Source organism: Amborella trichopoda, chromosome 9, assembly GCF_054954075.1.
Source record: "Amborella trichopoda isolate Santa Cruz 75 chromosome 9, AtrichopodaSantaCruz75HAP2 v2.0, whole genome shotgun sequence".
Taxonomy (NCBI): domain Eukaryota; kingdom Viridiplantae; phylum Streptophyta; class Magnoliopsida; order Amborellales; family Amborellaceae; genus Amborella; species Amborella trichopoda.
In genome coordinates, this window is record NC_142344.1 from 50,424,792 (window position 1) to 50,450,396 (window position 25,605).

Genomic DNA, 25,605 nt, shown 5'->3' on the forward strand with positions numbered 1-25,605 from the left:
GCCTTAAAATATATTTTCATATTTAATTATAAAATTTAAAGCTTCAAAAATAGTGTATATCGAACAGATCTATAAAAACTTGAAAATCTTGAAAATTGATGGTCCAAAAATGCGTTACAATATGCACTATTTCCACAATTTGAAATCCATTCTTTTCTGATTTCCATGCATCTTGATGCCGAGATGATCAATTTAATGATATTTGGGCATCAAAACAACCTTTTCTAGTGAAAGTTTTGAGGGGGGCTCTAATTTGATTGTTTGGAGCCTCGGCTTTATATAAACTTTTTCCTTATTTTATTTGAGCAGTTTACAAGGTCTCCTGAGACTATAAAATTTTTCCTTATTTTTATTTGATCATTTTACAAGGTCTCCTGGGACTACAAACTTTTTCCTTATTTTTATTTCAGCATTTTACAAGGTCTCCTGGGACCACCATATGCGTGGCCTTATTTTATTCATGCAAAGTCCTCATTAAGGTCAACCTAATAAAACTGTGAGGACAGTGGGGATTGTCTCTCTGCAACTCAATTCAAGATATATGAAAGATGAGAGGAGCACCGACCATGGCATTCGCCTTGTTGCTGCTTTTCTTCATGGACATAGCCACCTCCATGTCAGATGACTGGAGAGAGAGGCAAGGCATAGGCCAACCCAAGGTGAGCCACCTCCACTTCTACTTCCAAGGAGTGCTCACCGGACCAAACCCCACATCCGTACTCGTGGCCGAATTGAATAGCACCCAGGCCTCACCGACTAGCTTCGGTAGCATCTACGTGCATGACGACCTACTAACAAAAGGCCCCAACCTCACTTCGAAGCTGATCGGCACGGTACAGGGAATTGAAGTAGTTTCTTCTCAGACAGAGTTAAGCGTCACCATGGCCCTCAACTTTGTGTTCACGGATGGCGAATTCAATGGAAGCACGCTCACGGTGGTCGGAAGGAACCCGATACTGCAGGATGTGAGGGAGATGTCTGTGGTGGGTGGAAATGGAGCTTTCAGACTGGCTCAGGGCTATGCACAACTCCGGACCATTTTGTTGGCCACCGGCTCATTGACTGTGGAGTATAATGTCACTGTGATCCATTACTAGCTTCTTATTTCACTGGTGTTGTCAGCTATGGCGCAAATTCTTTTTGGAGAGAATAACAAATTCAGCATGTATGAGATAAAAAGGATTGTTGTTTACCAATTTTGGTAAAATTTATCAATTAATGTTTTAATATTTGGACAAAAAGACATAGCATCTCATTAAGTTAGCCGTCTTGCCTTTATCATCGTCCGGGTATATCATCATCATTAATTAAATGTTTGGGCCTCGATCGTTTACATATTTTTTTTATTAAGAATTTTTTATTTTTGAGAAATTTACGCTAATATGCCTTAAATTAGTGTAATTAAAGAATTTCATTTCAATTTTCAACTTTCAATTTTACGCGTGTAACTATGAAATCGGGCCTCTATATATAAAGCCAAATGTGAATTGGGATCTTCAAGATCCAAAATCAAACTTAGACTAAAAGATGTTGTTTTGATCTCCAAAATCAAAATCACTGTGATCCATTGCTAGCTTTTTATGATAAAAGGGGTTCTTGTCTACCAATATCTTTCTTCAGATTCATCAATAAATGTTGTAATTTGTGGTGTGGCATTACTTGATTGATGAGAATCGCGATGGATGCAATTTTGCCTCGAAGACATCTTTCTTGAGGGGAATGAAGAAGACTAGGGACCACAAAAAGCCCTTAAATCTTAATCCTCTATGCTCCATAGGACAAAGTCTCATCAAGTTAGCCGTGTTGCCTTTTATCATCAGGGGGTCTCATTATCATTTATTGAATATTTGGAGTGCTCGATAGTTTACAATTTTTTTATTAAGGATGTGTTCTTTTTGTTTGAGAAATTTAAGCTACTAACCCCTAAATTAGTGTTGTTAAAACAATTTCCTCAATTATACGTGTATAGCCTTTTTATTTTTTTTATACTGATCATTGCTTTTTCGGTTCGAACGAAGGAATCCATTACATATAATCCAAATTGGATCAAGTTCTATCGTTGATCAGACATTTTTATATGAACAGTACAAATCGGAGTTTGAAGAAGGAGAAGCAGAAGGAGGAACCCTCGACCCGTAACATATAGAGAAAGATTTATTCAACTACATAGTTTGGGCTCCTAGAATATGCCGCATTGTATCGATTTTTTATTAAGGATGCGTTTTTTGGTTTGAAAAATTTAAGCTACTAACCCCTAAATTGGTGTTGTTAAAGAATTTCTTCAATTTTACGTATATAGCCTTTTTACCTTTTTTTTATTTCAAAAATACCACCATTTTGATTCTTCAAATTGATACATGTGGTACAAATCACCGAGCGTTAACCAATTAAGCACGGTCTCTTTCTTTAGTTTTTTATATATTTGGGACGTGTAGTTATCAATAAGATTCACTATCTAAAAATAAAAAATAAATGACTCTAATAAACTAAAATAACCAGGTACCCCTTAAAATTGTTGGGAGCACTTTGGTTATTTTATTTTATAAGAGGGGTTTTTGTAACAGCGTACCCACTGAAAACTACATATGCCCCAGTTTCATCTAAAATGACATGTAAAAAACATAAAAAAAATTATAGCATGTTGTGTACTTTAAACCATCAAAATCACGACTCGACAATAAGAGCTGTGCCAAAAATAATGCTCGCCACTAGATGCCACTTGCCCAATGACAGGTTTTTCTCTCTACAGTGTATCTTTAATCTTACATCCCACCCATACATATCCATTAATGGTGCTAATTGCATACGGATGCATCCGTAGCTGTAGAGGTAAGGTGCACCTTCAAATTTTATCATGATATATAATTTTGATATAAAATGTTTTTAAGATTATTTTAAAATTTTATTTTTATATCTAATTATAAAATTTTAAATTTTAAAATGATTAAAATCAAGTAGATCTATAGACATATGAAAATCTTAAAAATTGACGGTGCAGATACTATGTTATAAAATGCACCATTTCTGAGACTTAAAATCTTTGTATTTTTCATGGTCATACATGTCGATGCCGAGATGATCAATTAAAGGGTTTTTCAACATTAAAACTACCTTTTTTTATGGATTTTTGAGCTGCATCCGTAGTTGTACATTATAAGGTTGCATCCTTATATAAACTTTTTCCATCCATTAATTACATGTTTCTACTTCCTCTTCTTTTTAGTTCGGTTTTACACGTTTGAGAAAAATATTGCTACTAAACGGAGGAGGGCAGGATGGTCAAGACAAGTGTTTTGCATCTAAAGGCTTCAATTATTAAGGCACGACCACATTATTCCCCGTAAGGGAAAAGTCTATAGAACCAAGGCTCTAAACAATCAAATTAAAGCCTATCTCAAAAATTTCATTGGAAGATGTTGCTTTGATGCCCAAATATCTTCTAATTGATCATCTCAACATCAAGATATCTGGACATGACAAAAAAATGGATTTCAAGTCTTGAAAATAGTATATTTTGTAACGCATTTTTGGACCTTCAATTTTCAAGATATTTTGAAGCTTTAAACTTTATAAATAAATATGAAAATATATCTTAAGACTATCACAGAAATTTCCAATATTGAAATCACATTTCTCAACACTATTTGAAGTAGGCTCTAATTTGATTGTTTAGAGCCTAGGCTATAAGCAAAACCACACACATAAAATAAAGAATATAATAACAACATCAAAATCAAAGAAAGATATAATAACTAGCATATCCCAAATCAAATGAGGGCTTTCCCCAAATATTTGAACGGCAATTCCAAGTGAAACAATTGCAAAAAGACCCTTCTTTTCTAGTTCATCACGCCATCCACCAACATAACCTGGCAATAAGGTTTTTCCCAAATACTTGTTTTGTTTTTTTTTAAGGTAAGGTTTTTCACAGATATTACCAAGGAGTTTTCAGACCGGGCCATGTATAAAAGAAACTACCTTCATCAAATATCTCATTGAATCCAAGATGAGAGGGAACGAAGCATTAGCCACCTGCATGGCCTCATTGTTGCTCTTCTTCTCCTCCATGCCCATTTGCCAAGCACAGCTAGGCCTAGGTGAACCAAAAGTGAGCTGCTTTGATTCCTACTTACATGACCTCCATGTCGCAAAGAAGCCTACGTCAGTGACCGTGGCCAAAGCCAACACGGCAAATGCCTTGCCCACTCTCTTTGGCGAGGTTGTTGTTATTGACGATCCCTTGTCCGAAGGACCGAAGCTCACATCCAAGGTTATTGGTCAGGCACAAGGCCTGTATGCTTTCACATCCCAAACTGAGCTCAGTTTGTTCGAGTCCCACAACTTAGTATTCACAGATGGCAAGTTCAAAGGTAGCACTCTCATTGTGATGGGGAGGAATCTAGTTCCGCTTAAGGTGAGGGAGTTGTCGATTATTGGAGGGATCAGAGCCTTCTGCCTGGCTCATGCCTATGGTGTTAAACAAACCTACTCCAACGATACAACAACTCTGAACGCTATAGAGCACTACAATGTAACCGTTATCCACTACTGAGGAAATGTCATTCATGTATCATTTTAGAATGATTCTATGACTGATGAAATTTCCTTGATTTGTTTTTTTTTAAAATAAAATTTTCTTGTGTTGTTTCTCCTTTACAAAGCTCTTGTTTGAGAGTGCTATGCTAATATGTATGGATGGGCATAGGGTGTACACATGTCAAGGTTCGTGAATGTTTGATGATGAATAATTGAGTCATTGAATGTGCTGAACTTTTGTGCCATTAAAGGCCTTACGAAAGCATGTAATCAATATCTGATATACCCGAACAAACAACTTCAGTGGGGGAATGATTCTGAAAGACCAAGAGAATATGGTCTTGAGGGACCGAGGGAATATGATCTTGAGGGATAAAGGGAGGGATCGAGATAGGTAAATGCTTGCCGATACTCAGATTTCGTTTGACGTGCTAGGTCAATCGAGTTGGAAAACCCTATTACCTGGCCACCGATGAAGATTTATGGGTTATCCTTTGATGAGGTCGGAGTTGCCCATCTTTCTAAGATCTGAGCTAGACTATTGATCCGTACACCATTAGAGGAGGAGACCCAGTGTGAGGTGTACTAAGTCCGGTTGAGGTAATCCTCTCGTATCTTGCTTTGTGGTTTGCTAGATTTTATTTCTCATAATCATTGTTTTGGTTTTATTTATTGAATAAATGATGTTGTAATTAATAGCAGCATGTCAGAACTACTTTTGGTTATTTATTTGTTTATTTCAATAGAGTTTTATTGTATTTGGACATTGTAAGTGTTCTAGTCGGTGAAAAGAAAAAAAATTAAAAACTATATACATTATGCTAGATCACCTTGCCTAACTTTCATTGGTATCAAAGTGAGGTTTCATGCTACCATATCTCTTTTGTTTCACTATTTTTATGAGTTAAAAGCCAGACATTTGAAAGACAATGGCTTTGTTGTCCTATGGGAAACCTCTGAAATGATTATTGGCATGATTCCTATGCCGCAAATGTACTCTGCAGAATAGGGTTTCCTGTATTGTTTTGGAGCACTGATATGAATAAGAAGAAGAGATATTTCTCTAATATATACCGCAACGATACTTATGTTTTTTAGAGTAAGATCTTCTTACAAAATTTCAGTAGGAGATTACGGGGAATTGAGTGTTATGGACTCATCATTAAGAGGTGTCAATTCTGAACCTGCGAAATTCAGGAACTGTACATTGAATTCTGTGAAATTTTTCACCATGAAAATAATTATATTTCTCAGTTATATTTTCCTGTAATTCATCAAATTGAGTTTACTTTAAAAAAAAAAAAAAATTTATGAAGAAATCACTTGCGGTTTGAAAGATATGGTCCTTTTATTGAAGTATGTGCAAGTGTTGTTTTCTACAATGAAAACTGTTTCAGTGATATGAATGTCATGATTTTATTTCTATTGTTAACATAATGTTTTGAGGTCCATACTGAGTTCTTAAGGTGCTATTTTGAGTCCACTATCTAAAAATAATTATTTGAGAGAGAAATATCCATGGGAAATAAAGAAAAATATTTCTTTATTGGAAAAAAGTCATCCTGAATTTATGCGGTTTGGTGTGTTTGTTTGAGATGTAAATATCCATTTTTGACAAGTCTACTTAACAATGGGATATGAGGTTCGCAGAAAGATAATTACTGCCCTTTTGTGTCTACTTTTGAATAAAAGAAGTTTAAAAGGGAAACTCCAAGTGGATCGAGAGAAAATATAATTTTACAAGATAGAGTTTATCTTAGAATTCTGCAGTATAACATATTTTATGACATGAATGTCACTTATTTACTTCCATGTAGAAAAATACTATTTGGGATTCACACCATAATGTTTAGTTTTAGTTTTGAGTCTAGTTTGCAACAAAAATGGTCTCAAGAAAAAATATTTGTTAAGGCGCATCTTTGTATTGCTCATAATAGATGCCTTTTTAGGACTCGTTCAAGTTTTATAGTGTGTCATGAGTATGGTTTATAACAGTAAAACTCAGAGAGAGGTAATACAATATTGGAGAGACATGACACTCTATATGAAGGGTGCTCAATCTGGGAACTGTAAAAAATAGTAGAAACACAATACATGTAAAAGCATATTCATAGTGAAGCGATATGTAAAGAGACAGTGGCCGTCTAGAAACTCTAAAGATCGAAAAGAGAATTGAAATTGTGATTTTTGGAGTGATGGCATGAAGAAGAGTGTTTTTTCATGGTATAAAAAGGGGAAAATCCAAAGACCGAAAAGATGGACACTTTGATGACCATGTGATTCTCCATCAGTTGTGTGCTCTCCGAATACTACCAAAATTCGTTAGTAAGAAAATCCAAGATCAAGTAAGCCCCGGTACCATACACTACGAGGTATGAAATCTATCCCACATTGCATGGTAAGGTCATATAAATAAAGAGGATTCATTAATTTATTTATCATTCTTTATGCTTCATTTATAACTTGGCTAGTTTTGTACATATGTATGTATTGTATGGACATTAGTTGATAGGGACTAACAAGTTTAAAAGAGCCAGTTTTTTAATACCAAGTGTTTTTGAGCCTCTTTGTGATTGTATGAACTAATTAAGGTAGTAAAATACATGGAGATGTAGTTTGATCAAGATCTATGGACCTAAATATCAAACATGAGATATGGATATGACTCAATCAAATATGTAGCATATTTGGAGTGTTTCAATGGAACCCGATATTGTTGACCATCCTCTCGATAATTTATGGTGATATGGTGTGTTGCATATGTTGAGGATCTCATGTTAAAGTCTCCAAATATTTGCCGAGAAAATATCTGTATATTTGTTAGATTTTGATAAACAACTTTTAGTCGTGTTTCGTTTTGGATAAAATCGTAAGATAGATTTATGTTTGTTGGCTGTAACATAACTTAATAAATAAGCAAAGGTGTATATGGTAAATTGATTTTGAAGACTGAATACGTTCATTTGAAAGAAGATTGGACCTCTTAAGCAAAAAAACCTAGGTCAATAGTTATAGTTTTGAGAAAACCCCTTAAACTTGCGAGGTCCACTAACTCTTTATAGAAAATCATTCAAACCTTCATGTTATTTTCTAACTATTGCTTGTGAAAATATACCAAATCAAGAGTTATGATAAAAAGGAAAAACATCGAGTCTTGAAAGTATTTTATAAAGATAGGAGAAAGTGTCTTTTGTCTATACTATAGTTTTAAACACCCATATGTCATGACTCATATTTTTTAGTATCGATCATATGTCTTTTGAGTTAGTTTGTTGGAATCATCGATTACCTAATACCATGAACTATAGAGAAGGCCGTCTTGGTAGGCCTCTTTGACACATATTGTGTGGATAAGATAACTTGGTTTGTGTGGTTTACTACCAAGAGATTAGTGTGGTTGAACCTTTATGGTTTAAGAAAGTTTTGCATATGGCAAAACCAACGGGCATTGAGTTTTTTTTTTTTTTCTCATAAGGCTTGTTATACTACTTCATGACATAGGCATGAGAATGCTGAGAAAATACATATTATATGTGTTATAATTGAGTGGGCGCTTCAACAGTCCCACAATTATTTCAATTACTTGGATATTCAGATTTACATGCATTCTATTATAGGAGATCCAGATAAACTCAACATTCCAGTGGGAGTAACTACTGGTGTTTGACGGGCCAACTCGAACAACATACTATAATTTTTTTCACCCATAGTACTCAAATGTGTGGCACTAGTTGTACGGCCACAAAAGGGAGCAGCTTGATTGAAGAACTCCTTTGAGATGCAACCCCATGCAATGAGGGTACATGATGATCTTCAGTGACCACAAGTCCATGATTCGCGACGTGACATGAAAGATGGACTACGATCACACTCGGGATGCTATCCAAGTAGCAAAGAGAAAGAGGCTTCATGACTCTTGCAGGAGCTGCATCCATAAATCCTAACAAAATAGGTAAAGCGTCACCTCAAAGCTTATCTAAAATTGGAGTTTTGGAGTACGAAAACTTTCAAATCAAACATCTTGGTCTTCACCATTATGATTGTGAAAATCAAGACTTCAAGTACTAAAATTAGCATATATATATACTGTAACACTTTATCTAGGCCATCCATTTCATCCTAAAAATAAGTGTTTACAGATCCCCAAGATCTATACCATTTTTTGAACTACAAATTTTATAACCAGTAGTGGAGATAGATTTTAAAACACCCCAAAGTATTTGCCGAATGAGGTTTAGTGGGATGAAGTTTCTATAAGGCCTAGGCTTTATGAAAATAAAATAAAGCCTCGCCTCAAATTCTCATCTGGAAATAACTATGGTGGCTCTAAATTCAATTTTCAACACCAACAATAAAATTTGAAACTTAAAAATTGGTACAAATCTTGCGAATCTATGAACACTTATTTTAAATGGACGGTTTAGATCATTTGTTACAATATATACTATTTTTAAAGCTTGAAATCCTTTTTTTTTTCTACAATCATAATGGTCAAGCCGCGATGAATGATATAAAGGTTTTACAATGCTTAAATTGCAATTTTCAATGAGTTATGAGGTGAGGCTTCACTTATTTGAATAGGGTGAAAGCCCTATCAAACCAGTTTCCTTCAAAGTGAGGCTCCATTGTTTTCTCTTTTTTTCCAATAAATCATAGGCGTTATGGAAAGTGCATCTCTTATTTCTATGAGGTTGCTACAAGGCCTAGGCTTTATGAAAACAAAAGAAAGCCTCATCTCAAATCTTCGTCTAGAAAGCACTTTTGGCAACAGAACTGTCTATCGCTTTAAAATCAACTTCCATCACCGACAATGAAATTTGAAACTCGCAAATGATACAAATATTTCGGATATTTGAACACTTATTTTTATAACAAAATAGACGATCTAGATAATTTTTTACAATATACACTGTTTTTAGAGCTTAAAATCCTATTTTTTTTCACCACCCAAATGTTCAAGCCAAGATAGGACATATAAAGATTTTTTAATAATTCAATTGCAATTTTCAAGCCAAGATACAATATGTAAAGGTTTTTTAACGCTTCAATTGCAATTTTCAATAAGTTATGAGGTGAGGATTACTAATTTTGATAGGGCTACAGCCCTATCAAATCAATTTTTTTTTTGTTGACAAATGTTCGATCTTTTATTAATCTCTAGAAACCAATTATAGAATAAAAAATAACCAAAGAGAGAAGCCCCCCCCCCCATTTTTCCAATACATCAGCTAAAGAATTAGCTTCACGGGTAAACATGACAAAAAAAAACTTTGATACAGGGAGAGATATCCATAACCCTAAGCCAAAGTGAACGCAATTCCCAAGGCATCCACTGCTCCCTTTATTACATTCAAGGAGTCGCCTTCGATCAAGGAGTCACCTTCAATCCAAACAGAATCCCTACAATTCATCTCCTTGAAAATTTTCAACCCATGATACACTGCACTTAGTTCAGCCTTATTAGCAGTAGCACAACCAATGGGACCAGCAAAAGAAAAAATAACATTACCTCATCCATTTCTGAGCACCCCACCAATACCTGCAATAACTGGATTACCTAGGGAACTATCATCAAAGTTAAGCTTCAAAGTACCTGCCAACGGTGGTGACCAAAATGAATTGGGACGACAACTCCTACCTCCAAGCATAATGAGAATGCTGAGATTTGCCCCCCCCCTCCCTTCCTTAGTGGCTGAAAACCATAACCAAATCATCGATTTAATTACATAACTCATTTTCCTCATTTTTCTTATATATAGGGTGTGGTTTGTATAGAGCCTGGGCTCTAAACAATCAAATTAGAGCCTACCTTCAAATAGCGTTGAGACATGGTTTCCATATTGAAAATCGTTATGATAGCCTTAAAATATATTTTCAGCTTTATTTATAAAGTTTTAAGCTTAAAAAATAGTGTAGATCAACATATCTATGAAAACTTAAAAATCTTGAAAATTGACTGTTCAAAAATTTGTAACAAAACAAACTATTTCCAAAACTTGAAATCTTTTTTTTTTTCTCATATCCATAGATCTTGATGTCGAGATGATCAATTTGAAGATATTTGGGCATAAAAACAACCTCTTATAGTGAATTTTTTGTGATATACTTCAATTTGATTGTTTAGAGCCTCCCCTCTATATAAACTTTTCCCATATGTAAGGGTGCAGTTTGTATAGAGCATAGGCTCTAAACAATCAAATTAGAGCCTACCTTCAAATAGTGTCAAGAAATGTGGATTTAATATTGGAAATCTTTGTGATAGCCTTAAAATATATTTTTATACTTATTTATAAATTTTAAAGCTTAAAAAATAATGCATATCGATATATTTATGAAAACTTAAAATTTGACGGTCCAAAAATGTATTACAAAATACACTATTTTCATAACTTTCAATGCATTTTTTTCTTATGTCTATGCATCTTGATGTCTAGATGATCAATTTAAAAATATTTGGACATCAAAACAACCATTTTAATGAAATTTTTGTGGTAGGATTAAATTTAGTTATTTAATGCCTCGCTCTAAATATACTTTTCCCTATACATAATCCATATTGCTGTTACTTTTGACCTACATTTGTCAGTACATGTGTCCCTTCCACATTACACGCTACTTCAACCATCTACGACATGTGCCGACCCGCCACTTGGCCCTCTCCATAGGATACGCTTAAAACATTTAAAAAATCATCAGCTTAAAATTAGAAGAACCTGGACAATTGGATGAAAGTCAATGACATATATTAAAAAAAATTAACATGAAAAAAAAAAGTATATAAATTACTCTAGGGTAACCTACAATATGATCGAATATTATCTTGGATCATATTATACTTTTCCATAATAATTAATTGTCAAAGAAAGAAATTGTCAAGATCACCAAAACTATCACATGCTACTCTAATGACTGCTTAGCTTTAAAGACATTGAAAGTTCCAAGCACGATGATCGCACGCTTTCCATTAATTTAGAAAAATGAATATTTCAACTCTCTACCTATATTTATTGATTTAAGTTCAAAATACGCATAAAAAAACACATCGTGTTGAGTTAGAATAGTTGCAAATGGGTAAAATATTAAACACTTCGTATTTACGGGGTATTTCGATAAATTTCCAATTAATTTATAAGAGAAATATTTTGTGGCCCTTCAAGACCAACGTATCACCATGAACCCGTGATCCGATTTCCAAAAACATATGATATTCTTTTGATAGAAATAACTTATGATTACTTTGATTCATTCTTTAGATCAACCTTAAAATAAAAAAACAAAAAACAAAAAACAAAAAAAAACCAAAAAAAAAAAAAAAAAAACAATAAACAAAAGAAAAAAAGCAAAAAAAAAACAAAAAAAAACAAACTAAACTGTTTATGGTGCTAAAAAAAATGTACCATATGAATTTCCCCTCATAACTCTTGATCTTCTATTTGAGCAACAGTCAAATATGGGTGTGGTTTCTATAAGGTTGCAAACTTAAACAATCCATTTAAGGCGCACCTCCAAATTTTATCATAGCGTATAATTTTGATGTACAAATAGTCTTATCTCATAATCTATTTTCATATCTAATTTTAAAATTTTAAGCACCAAAAATGATTAAAATCAAGTACATCTATAAACATATGAAAATCTTGAAAATAGACGGTCTAGATAATGTGTTGTAAGATGCATTAGTTCTGGGACTCAAAATCCATTCTTTTTTCATAGTCATACATGAACATCGAGATGATCAATTAGAGGGTTTTTCAATATTTAAACAACCTTTTCCAATGGATTTTTGAGGTGCATCTGTAGTTCTACATTTTAAAGTTGCACGCTTATATAAACCTTTCCCATCAACTATAGGGCTTGACATAAAACTATTTCTTTCAAAGTTGTTCATGAGATAGATCAAAGATGATATGAAAATATTCAAATAAAAACGAAAATCCACTGGAAATAATTTTAGATAAAAAATTATTCAAGGAAATCATTTATCTTTAGTACAAGGTACTCACAATTAACCTTGACCATTGGATGTAAAATTAATTTGCTATACTTTTTTTCATTGACCAAGCTCAAACTTCAAAAGTAATTTTCTCGAACTTTGAAGCACACTCGAGCTATCAGATTTTCACATGATTTGGTTGTAAGTATATGTAACCTTATCAAAAGTAAATAGTTTCTTGGTATACAATCCCATTTTAGTCTACCATAAATGGGCCTTTATTTAGTCAACCATCTTACAAGTCTTGTGGTCCACCTTTTGTGCCCCTATTTTATTTATGCACAGTCCCGGGCTCTATTTAGACCAACCCTATACAAATTGGGGATTATGTAAAGGACATGGAGTATAAAGAGCACGCCTCACCTCTCTGTAACTCAATTCAAGATCTATCTAAGATGAAAGGAGCACCTACAGTGGCGTTGCTACTTTTCTTCTTGGCCATAGCCACCTCCATGTCAGATGACTGGAGAGAGACCGTAGGCATGGGCCAACCCAAGGTGAGTCACCTCCACTTCTACTTCCATGAAGTGGGCAAAGGATCAAACCCCACCCCCATACTCGTGGCCGAAGCAAATAGCACAAAAACGTCACCAACCAGCTTCGGTAGCGTATACATCGCTGACGACCCACTAACAGAAGGCCCCAACCTCACGTCGAAGCTTATAGGCAGGGCACAGGGAATTCAAGCAGCTTGTTCTAAGACTGAGTTCAGCCTCATCATGGCGCTCAACTTTGTGTTCACGGATGGCGAATTCAACGGAAGCACGCTCACGGTGGTCGGGAGGAACCCTATACTGCAGGATGTGAGGGAGATGTCTGTGGTGGGTGGAAATGGAGTTTTCAGACTGGCTCAGGGCTATGCACAACTCCGGACTATTTTGTTGGCCACCGGCTCATTGACCGTGGAGTATAATGTCACTGTGATCCATTACTAGCTTCTTATTTCACTGGTGTTGTCAGCTATGGCGCAAATTCTATTTGGAGAGAATAACAAATTCAGCATGTATGAGATAAAAGGGATTGTTGTTTACCAATTTTGTTAAAATTTATCAATTAATGTTTTAATATTTGGACAAAAAGGCATAGCATCTCATTAAGTTAGTCGTCTTGCCTTTATCATTGTCCGGGTATCTCATCATCATTAATTAAATGTTTGGGCCTCGATCTTTTATATATATTTTTTATTAAGAATTTTTTATTTTTGAGAAATTTACGCTAATATGCCTTAAATTAGTGTAATTAAAGAATTTCATTTCAATTTTCAATTTTCAATTTTAGGCGTGTAACTTTGAAATCGGGCCTCTATATATAAAGCCAAACGTGAATTGGGATCTTCAAGATCCAAAATCAAACTTGACTAAAAGATGTTGTTTTGATCTCCAAAATCAAAATAAAATTTGTAACTTCGGATCTTAAAAATCCAAAGAGAGGATAATTTAGGAATAAAAAAAAGGGAGAAAAAACAAAAAGGTAACTATGTAGAAAAAAAAAAAAGGTAACTATGTAAAATGAAAAATTTTGTGGGTATGTCATTAAAGGTGCAGTTTGTATAGAGCCGAGGCACTCAACAATCAAAGTAGAGCACACCTTCAAATAGTGTCGAGAACATTTTTTCAATACTGGAAAACTTTGTGGCAACCTTAAAATATTGTTTTATCATTAATTATAAAATTTAAAGCATAAAAAATAGTGTAGATCAAGCAAATCTATAAAAATCTTGAAAATTGACGGTCCAAAACTGTGTGACAAGATGCACTATTTCAAAAACTTGAAATCTAATTTTTTCTCATGTCCATGCATCTTGATGTCAAGATGATCAATTTGAAGATATTTGGGCATCAAAACAACCTTTTCTAGTAAAATTTTTAAGGTAGGCTCTAATTTGATTGTTTAGATCCTCGATTTTATTTAAACCTTTTCGTTTATTTAATAATACTAAGTATCGAGAAATATTTCATAAATTTCTCTTTTGTTTTTTTAAATCAATGTTGTTTCTCAAAACCGAATCAAAAAATAAATTCAAGCTCTGGAAACCAGTATGACTTTGAAGCGACGAAGTACTAGATCTAGAAACAAGTAAGTCGTCACCCTGCATTCGTTGAGTTCAATGGATTTTGCATTCAACCAAAGGCGTGTGGAAATATTTTCTAGGGAATATTTTCACGTGAATGAATTCCTTTGCGTGAAAAGATGTATGGAGAATAATTAATATAAAAATATTCTCACATCTAATCACATGAACGGATATTTTCACGTAAAATAATTTTTGAAAAATATTTTCACGTAAAATAAACATTCTTTTTTCCATACGTTGTCTAGGACGGTTTGTAACCTCATCTGCTTTATATATGAATACACAGGTGGAATGACTAAATTTACCAAGTCCCATAAAAACAAAGACAAACTACATTACTGTCAAGAGATTGGATTAAATTCAAAAATACCTCTAGAGTTACAAAAGTATACAAAAATTTTTCCACAGAACTTACAATTGTTCAAACTTAGATACAGACAATTTCTTACTTGAAAATTTTTTAATAAATTCGAATAGACATGCCGTAAGGTACACTATAATCCTTCTCTCTTTTTTTCTTACTATTAGTAAGATTCTGAACTTGGTCATTTTTCACAAATAAATTTTTTTACATGGTTGTTTATTTTTTTTTTAAATTGCTTGTTTTCTGCTTATTAGAAATAGCTTATTAAACATTAAGAGGTAGTTTTATCAACATACATAACCGATTAGAAACTGAATAGGTAGCTGAAAACAACTTTAAGAAGAAACTAATAATATGTACAATTTTTTAGTTTATACTATAGAAACTAACAAAATTTATGATAATATCATTCTAAAGGATGAAGTTTTTATAAAGCATGAAAACAAAATAAATCCTCATCTTAAATCCTTATTCAGTAGCAGAAATCTTTATTATGGTTCTAAAATCAATTTTCCAACACTGACATAAAATTCGAAACTTAAAAAATATAAAGATCTTGCTGATCTATAAACACTTATTTTTGGGGCAAAATGGACGGTCTAAATAATTTGTTACAATATATGCTATTTTTAGAGCTTGAAATCCTAATTTTTCTTCACGACAATAATGTTCAAGCCGAGATGATTGATGTAAAAGTTTTCCATTGCTTGAATTACAATTCATGATGAGTTATGAGTGAGGCTTTACTTATTTTGACAGGGCTGTAGCCCTATCAAACCATTTTCCCATTCTAAATTACCAATATTCAGAAATCCCACAAAATGTTTTAGTTTAGATTCATGTTTTTTTTCAGTTCCTTTTTTTCTTTTCTTGTATTACTTTTACTTCTACCCTTGAATGTTTGATGTTTAATCTTTTTTTTTCTTAAAATCTGAAGGTTCAAAGTTGATACTTGCAACAAAATTTCACAGAAGGTCACAAACTTCAATTTCGAACCATAAAAGGCCCGAAGTTGATGTTTGCAGGTTGGGGGGAGCCAACTTTAAATGTCCAAAGATGTTTGGAACAACTTATGAGAAAAAAAGATTGAACTTGAGGAAAAAAAAAAAAAAGGCTACAGAGGCAAGGCTCTAAAAAATCATAATAGAGCGCACCTTCAAATAGTGTCGAGAAATATGGTTTCAATACTGGAAATCTTTGTGATAGCTTTAAAATATATATTCATCTCTAATTATAAAGCTTCAAAAATAGTGTAGATCTAGCAGATCTATGAAAACGTGAAAATATTTAAAATTGATGCTCCAAAAATGCGTTACAAGATGCACCATTTCAAAACTTGAAATCTAATTTTTTTTCTCATGAACATGAATCTTAAGCATCAAAACAACCCCCTCTAATGAAATTTTTCTAGTGAAATTTTTAGGTGGGCTCGAATTTGATTGTTTAGAACCTCGCTTTTTCCATTTTATAGATTAGTATTGCGTTGCTCTATTTCACAGCATTAAACTACATGCGTAACGCATGTGTGAAACTAGTATAATATTGAATGTCTCGACATTTAATTTTTCTCCTTATGAAACTTAGCCATTGAATTGGTCCAATTGACTTGGTGTATTTTTCAATTTGAACATAATTTTAAGCTGATGTTCCTAGAAAAGTTAAAGTCCATTTAGTCCTTATATTATCACCATTTCGGCCGTTGAATGTCCGATGTTTTTTTTTCCCTTTAAAATTCAAATGTCCGAATTTGATACTTGCAACAAAAATTCACAAGATGTTTCAAATATCAACTTCAGACCTTGAAGATCTGAATTTGAGGTTTGTAATAAAAACACTCGTAAAATCATCTTCCAAAAAAAGGTCATCAACTTCAAACATTAAAGGCCCGAAGTTGATGTTTGCAGGGTTGGGGGAGCCAACTTTAAATGTCTGAATATGTTTGGAACAACTTATGGGCAAAAAAAATATTAAACTTAGGAAAGGGGCTGGAATTTTGGTGCTAGCATCCCCACACCAAATTACCACATTGTGGTATCCATTCCTACCGTTGACACCCCCAATTTAACACCTTTAAAATGTAACTCCCTAATCTATAGAAAAAACAAGTAGGGGCATGTCTTCCCTACTGAATTACTTAGCTCATATGAACATATGAGCCCAACGGCAAACATTTAATCTGGGCTGATCTGACGGTCAAGACATCATTTTGAATTTTAATTTTAATTTTTTTCTATAAATCCAAATAAATTGAAATTTTAGGTATGAGTTCTTCAAGAATAGGAGAATCTTAAAAACATATCAAAAAATTAATTTGCAAGAAATAGATTGATAAAATACCCCAGAAAAGTTTTAGATATATTTTGTCAATTTATTTTTTGAAAGTTATTTTTTAAATAGTTTTATTAGGTGCGCTTTGATGAGAAGAATGGATGCCTAAAATTTCAAACTATTTGGATTTGTAGAAAAAACATTAAAATTCAAATAAGAAATGAGGTCGTGACCGTCACATAGACCCAGATTCAATCAGAGCTATTGGGCTCATATGTTCATATGAGTTAGTGGGCTAATCTCAGCATTTCCTATCTATATAGGAAAATTCTTCTCAACACTTATATACGAAAATGAACAGTGATTTCGCTTACCCTTATCAACGTCCAAAGTTCATCGCATGGTCACGATTATCTGATAGTGTTTTATTTTCATTTTTTTTTTACAAATTGGAATGACCTAAAATTTGGAGCGTGCATATATCTTAGTGAGATGCATTTAATAAAAATATAGAAAAAAAAATTCGAAAAAAATAAATTGACTAAAATATTTTTTTGATATTTTTCATAGATTCACCTACTTTTTATGAACACACATTCCAAATTTTAGGTTATTCTGATTTGTATAAAAAAAATACAAAGAAATCACTACTGGACAATCGTGACCGTACGATGAACTTTAGACGGTGATAAAGGTAGGCGAAATCACTGTTTATTTTTGCCTATAGGTGTTTTGTAGACTCTTCCTCTCTCTCTCTTTCTCTCTCTCTCTCTCTCTCTCTCTCTCTCTCTCTATATATATATATATATATATATATATATATATATATATATATATATGAAGATGCTAGGGTGAGCCCATGGGCACTTGGAACAGTGTAAGCCCAATGGCATCTAGGCCAATCTCACAGTCATGACTGTATATCAGTAATATAATTTTAATACTTTTTATATAAATCCAAATAGCATGACATTTAGAGCATAAACTCTTCTCATCAAGGCACACCTAATACAATATTAAAAAAATAATTCACATAGAATAAATTGACCAAAATACCTCTAGAAATTTTTAGGGGTATTTTGATCAATTTAATTATACGAATTATTGTTTTTATATTTTTATTAGATTCGACTACTATTGAATAATTGACGCTCCAAATTTCAAGTAATTTTAATTTGTTGAAAAAAATTAAAATTCAATTACGAAATACAATTGTGATAATTGGATCAGTCCATATTCAATCAGGACCATTGAGCTTACAATGTTCCATGAGCCCATGGGCTGACAGGAGCTTTTCCTATATATATATATAAATTAAACTTGGGAGAAAAAAAGGTACGGCTAAAACTCAAACTTTTGGGGGATATTTCTTATGTAAGAATAATTTAGAGAGACATTAGCATAAATTTTTATTCCTTTTAATTTTTCCCTTTTATCCAATAATCCAAACATCGGACCGCTTTTTTATTTTATCTATCAGTTTTGTGAAGTGTAAGGACCTGATCGATGTCTAGATCCTCCATCAGCTTGGTTTTTGTGAGGATTGTGTGAGTCAAGAAGTCAGAGGTAAGAAACGTCAAACCAATCTCTGTACTATGAATTTTTGTCCAAGGATTGGTTCATGATTCCAGGACTCAGATTGCTTGGCTTGTATAAACATTTTGCAAGCCTCGCATCCAAGGCTCCAGACCTTGAACCACTATGATTATGAATTTCATAGTCCATAGTTCAAGTTTCCAGCCTTGACTGCTTGGCTTCCACAATGTTCACAGGTGGCCTGTATGTTAATTTCTAGAGAAAGTAGTCGTACGCGTTAGCTCGTCAATAAGATATAGAAGTCCACGGAAAAAAGGCGAACACAAAGCTCACCTGAGAAAAGGGGAACTCAAAGAAAACCAAGAAGCAAATTGGCAATTAAAACAACATACTGAATGAGGACCAAATAGTTGGAAAAATGTTATGATGATAATTATTGAATATCTGGGTCCGACCGATGAATCTGAGTTAGGCCACGTAAAATTTTCCAAAGAAAATTAAAAAAATAAGAAAATAAAAAAATAAAAAAAAACATTCGGGGCATTGCAATACAACATCTTGGGGCATTGCCCTACTAACAAAAAAATCCAAAAAATATAAATCAAAATTTGTGTTGATCGATGGGCAATTTTGACAAAAATAAAAAAAGTGGGTTGACTGATTTTGTTTGTAATTTCCACAAATGAGTGGTGCATTTCATAATAGACCTAAAATTTTAGCGTTGGTACATAAATCACTTAAAAAAAGAAAAGAAAGAAAAACATATCATCATAGCTCCTTTTATTTAGTCCATTTGAAGAAGCTAACATTTTCTAAGAGATGAAAATGTTAAAATAAACAATATGACCTAAACCATAATGTGATGAAAATAGATACTTATTAAACACTACTAAATTAGTTCCATAGTGCATTTGTATTCGGATATTCATGAAAGCATACACAAGCACCTGCATTATATGTTGACTATCAAGTTAATATTTTCAAATTTTGTGTCCCACATCCATAAATTTTGAGTTTTACAATGATTGTGTTGCTTTAAACTTTGGAAAAATTAAAAGATAAAATAAAATACTGCCCGAAATTCAGAACATCAGACTGAGGGGAATAATTGGAAAAAATAGAAAGGGAAAAAAGAAGAAGAAGCAATGGTCCGATATGTAGAACATCAGACTAATGGAGCTCCTTGATGAATTTTGAATCTCCAGGTAATTACACTATTTAACACGTGTGCTGCGCCTGCATGTATGTCAATTTATAGAGACACCAGTAGGCCTTTTTGACACGGTATCTCATCCAGAAGATATACAAGTCCAGGAGTTGAATCCTATACTTTGTGCTAATTAAACGCTAATAAAGCTCACCAAAGAGAAGGGCAAAAAAAGGAAACCAAGAAGCAAATTGGCAAACTGCGCATAACAAGAATTTAATTAAAAGCCATCCATCTCATACATGATTGCTACGCCAACCATAATAAGCGGATTAATTATTCCAATCAAGGTTCAGGGACTTAGGCCCATACAATGTGGGTGTCAGGTAAGAAATGGCAAGCAAAACTGTGATCCGCCTTCACCCCTGCGGGAAGAGCAGCAAATGAATGTGGGTGCCAAGTCCAAGTGTTTGAGTGGCAGGCTGCAATCGCTTCCACTATGCTCTTATCTTCTATTGCTTCAGTTTTGGGTGGCAAAGTTGAGAAGTTCCCCTTAAATATTAAGTGGTTTCTATCTCGGATCGTACGCACACTCGTGCAGCCTGGGACCCTTTTATTCACAGTTATCATGTTAAATTGACCTATGGAAGACCAAGACTTTATCTTTTGGTGGGCATATCACTTTGATTAAATCCACTTATGCACATCTTCCTATTTACTTGATGTCAATCCTACAAATACCTAGTGAAGTAATCCAGCTTATTGAAACATTTATGCCAAACTTCATTTGGGGTAATATGGAGGATAACTGCAACAATTTTCATCTGGTGAACTAAGACCAGGTGTGTATGCTGTCAATGCTAGGGGGTTTGAGTATCAAAAGGCTTAAACTTGTAAACTAGGTGCTTCTTTCCAAATGGTGGTGGAGAATCTTTCAAGACTCCTCTCATCTCTGGAAGGATGTGCCAATTGCTAAATATGATTTCGATCATCTCACCCACTCGATTAAAAAAAGGTTGAGGAGGCAAATTCACCTCACAGATTTGGAATGATATTTATAGCTGCAGAAATATTGTTTTGAGCAACATCAGATGGCTTATTGGCAATGGAGATAACACTCTTTTTTGGTTCAACAAATGGCTTGGTGATGCACATTTTTCTTCTACTTATCCTGACCTCTTTGCCAGAGTTGCTCAACCTGATGCAAAACTTTCAGAGTGGATTTCCCTCTCCCCCTCTAATTGTATGGTCTGGAACATCGGATGCTGTTATAATAGACTATCGGACATGGTTATTTCACAGCTTCATAATCTCCCCCAACTACTTGAACAAGTTTACATCACTTCTAATGCTGAAGACTTGGTCATATGAGAATCAGAAACAAACGAATGTTTTTCGGTCAAATCCGTGTATAGGCTCCTTTTTATGGATCGGGTCCGTATTGTTGATACCTCTTAAGGTTTTATTTGGAAATGGCTAGTTCAAGTTAAAATCCAAGACCTCCTAGGTGTTGCATGTCAAAGAAAATGTTTAACAATAGACAATTTGCAAAAGACAGGTAAAATTCTTCCAAACATCTGCTTGATGTGCAAAAATGATAAATAATCTTACTCTCATCTTTTCTTTCACTGTTCTTTTGCCTCTAGCTTATGGCACTGGGCCTTCTCTCTATTGGGTTTTTTCCTCATGATACCTTTGAATCTCATCAACATTATTAACCATCTTTCTGCCAAGGGATTACCAAAAAAAGATGTTGTGATTTGGAAAATTTTCAGCAACGTAATCTTATGGCAGATTTGGTTAGGAGAACCTTTGATGGGGTGTCTCAAAGTATTGAAAGGGTAAAATATCTCATTTTAAATTCTCTTTGGAATTGGTTTTCCTCCACACCTGAAGGACGGGGCCAATTCGGACTGATATTTATATCAATATGAAATTTCTGGCTCATTCTTCTTCTCACTCTAGTCGTCCCTTTAGAACTTGGATTGCACCTCTAGAAGCTTGCCTCAAACTTAATTTTGATGGCAGCTCATTTGGAAATCCAGGGCTTGCAGGTATTGGTGGGCTTCTTCGCAACAATTTTGGATCGGTTCTTTTTGCTTATTCGGGTCCTTGCCGGTCTACAATAGCTAATCATGCTGAATTGGTTGCTCTCCTTCAAGGCCTTCATATTATCACCGACAGGGGTTTCATTGGTGATATTATAATTGAAGAGGATTCCTTGAATGTTATCAAGTGGTGTAAAAACGAGCAAAGTATCCCCTGGTCCCTATTTACTCTTTTGTTTTAAAATTCAAGACCTATGTGCCTAGCCTCATTTGAGGATAAGCTTTGGGCACACCATGCCCGAAGCCAATGATGCAGCTGATAGGCTCGCTAAACATATTGTTTATCTTCCCTTTTTGTAAGTTTCTAACGATTTCATCCAGTCTTTGTAATCGCATGTTCTTGTGAAGCATTGCTTTAATAAAAAATCAAAACAATTGTCGCAAGAAAAAAGAGTATAACTCAATAGCTGATGATTACGCTAGGATGGGTGCTAATGCTCTAACAGTAACTATTTTGTAAGGATTTTATTTTCCTTTTTCTAGTCTTTCGGAAATGCATGTAGTAGTTGATTTATGTTTTTTCAATATAAGTGGCTTGTCGGCTATTGTTCTTTGGTTATAAACTGTGATTTTTCTATCACCAAAAAAAAATTTATAGGAAGTAGTAAAGATTTTATAAAATTTGGATAAATAATAAGAGTGGTGAGAAATTCAATTGTCACACTTCAATTTCCTTATACATATTTTATAAGGAGAAATTATCTATCATAAATAAAATAGGGAATTACATTGAGGCCTAAGTTTGCAAATTTTAAGCAAAGGTATCTCTCATTTGTTTTCCATATATATATATATATATATATATATATATATATCATTCGTTTTAATTTTTTCTTCTATCCAATAATCATAACATCGGACCACTTTTTTATTTTATCTATTAGTTTTGTGAAGTGTAGGTACCTGTTTGATGTTTAGATCCTCGGACCGCTAGGTTTTTGTGAGGATTGTGTGAGTCAAGAAGTTAGAGGTAAGAAACGTCAAACCAATCCCTAGACTGTGAATTTTTGTCCAAGGATTGGTTAGTGATTCCAAGACACAGACAGCTTGGCTTGTATAAACATTTTGCCAGCCTAGCATCCAAGGCTTTAGACCATCAATAGGATAAGAAAAAAAACAAGATCTAGTAGGTTCAGTTTTTAGGAGGTTCGTAAAAATTAATTAGTAATTAATTTCTTTCCACATACCTCCATTCTCTTTCTATCCTAATAAATTAACTTTCTTAAAATTTCTCTACCTCTCCCCACATTTCAAAACTTCTCTACCGTAACTTCCATTTTCTTGTTAAACATATTGTACTTTATTTTTTATCCTTATTCTTGCGCCATGTGTCTCTATTTTCTCTTTTCTAATACATCTCCACCGATTTTTTTTCTCTCTCTTTATTCTCATGTACCTACTCTCAGTCTCTTCATAAATCAACTTTCTTAAAATCTCTCTTATTTTTTCTCTTCTAATAAATCTACCTCTCTCTCTCCCTCTTTTTTAAAAATTCCTATTATAACATTTCTAAAATCACTCTACCTCTCTCCCCCTCTGATTGTTTTTTTCTCTGGTTAACTCTAAATGTTTCTAAACATTTAATATTTTCCTCTATTTTCTCTCTCCTCCCCCATAATCTCAAATTTAATTGTCTCTCCTCCCTCTCTACTGTTTTAAAATTCTCCCTAAAATCGTTATATTTAAATTTCTTTCCTCTCTTTGTCTCTATATGGTTTTCCCAACACTCTCTCTATCTTTGCGATTTCTCATCTCTATATAAGTTTGTCTCCCTCTCACGCTCTTTCCGTCGCATATAAGTATGTTGTATTGAATTTACTTTGGTTATTACTTTGTATTTTTTTCCTATTTTCTCTAATGTCATGTGATGTTGAGGTGGTCTATGCTTGCAATTTTTATTTTTATTTTTGCATTGAAACATGAATACTATGATTAGAACTACATACTGATTAGGCTGCTTAATGTTTTGATTTACTCTATACAATTTTTTTTTTTTTGTATATGCCAATGGTAAAAATATTAACTACTTGAAAAGAGAATTCAGAGATCATGGTGAAAATATTAACTGAAATAAATCAACCTGATCGCATAGGTGTAAAATATTGAGCCACTGATAAAAAAGTATCTGCATACTAAATCAAGAAGAGACCAATGAGAGAGATTGAAAGCAACATAACTACCGTTGTTATTTCAATAGAAAAATTAAAAAAACAATAAATTTGGGAGTTACTACAATTCCATATATACATGGCAATGAGATCGATGAGCTACTCGAAAGATAAACAATGAGCAACATGGATTGATGACGAAGGTTCAAAGCATTGCTTTCAAGGAATGGGAGAATCCCATTATCCCCTTTCTCTTGAAAGAAATATGGCCAAGAATTTATTTTGTCAATTTTGCCATGAATCCCACCAGAAAAGCTCATCTAATTCATCCCAACAATAACCAGTCCAATATACTTTGGATGGAAATGACAGTCACCTACAGGGCCTTCCAAGACTGCCTTATTTTTAGGGTAAATTAGTGGGGAAGAAGGCTTCTTTTCCAAATTTTTCGTCGGTGGGGGAGAAGGCCTCCTACCCAAATTTTTCATAGATAGAAAAAAAACGAATATATTATTTTACAACCCTATAATAGTGCAATTGCTCCAAATCATGTAATTATAGCTTATTCCATACAACTAAATACACATTCAGGTAATTTATCAATAATTGTTTAAATTATTTTACTTTTACATTTTAATTTATCAATAATTGTTTAAGTTATTATAACTAATTACTTTGTTATAATAACTAACAATAGTAATAATTGTTATAAAGTTCATGTGACAAATATATGTGCACTTAATTATACAAAAAATATAATTGAAATCTGCAAAAAGATTCAAAATCCTAATCAAATATTATGAATATCTCATGATCAGATAAGCATAACTTTGTAATTATTTATTAAGAGTAAATAAATTCTAATGTTATCTATAGATATTATTACTTTATATTAACTAGTTTAGCTTACATTTAATAAATTTATTTGAAATTGAATTATATTCATAATATTATCATCTCTACGTTATTAAGATATCAATTTTTATATTTGTTTGATATTACGTTATATAGTATCAAGAGAAAGGCATATATATCATTTTACTTTTTTTGGCATGTATACCAACTTTATTATTAGTTTTAATTGCAATAAATATCTAATTATCATGGGTTGTTTATTACACATACCATGTGACACATTTTTGGGACTTTATCTTTTCAAATTTTTTAGAATAATATTTACTTATAGGTAAAAAAAAAGCGTTTGCTAACTTTATATTAAAGTAATTTTAACAAAAAATTAATTCTTTCTTTGTATTTCTTTTTTGTATTTTCAGTTTCTCCAGTTTTAAAAATAATACTTACTTATAACTAAATAATATATTTACTAATATACGAAAAAGTAAATTTATGTTTATTAGTTAATGATATAATTGCATATACAGAAAAAGGAAAACAAGATAGTAATTTACCGTAACTACAAATTAGATATGTAAATAATGTAAATGAAATTATTTTTAAGAAAATAATTACC

General features: G+C 33.2%; 3 pseudogenes across 1 annotated transcript; all 3 read left to right on the top strand.

Moving 5' to 3' along the window:
• The first annotated feature begins 566 nt into the window (after positions 1-566).
• On the top strand, positions 567-1,097 carry LOC148780615 (dirigent protein 22 pseudogene; annotated as a pseudogene).
• Positions 1,098-4,006: 2,909 nt separating this feature from the next.
• LOC148780616 (dirigent protein 22 pseudogene) lies at positions 4,007-4,552 on the top strand (annotated as a pseudogene).
• An 8,300-nt stretch (positions 4,553-12,852) lies between these two features.
• Positions 12,853-13,702, top strand: LOC148780617 (dirigent protein 22 pseudogene; annotated as a pseudogene). The gene has a single exon (XR_016039956.1). The product of XR_016039956.1 is annotated as a dirigent protein 22 pseudogene (transcript).
• The last annotated feature ends 11,903 nt before the right edge of the window (positions 13,703-25,605 follow it).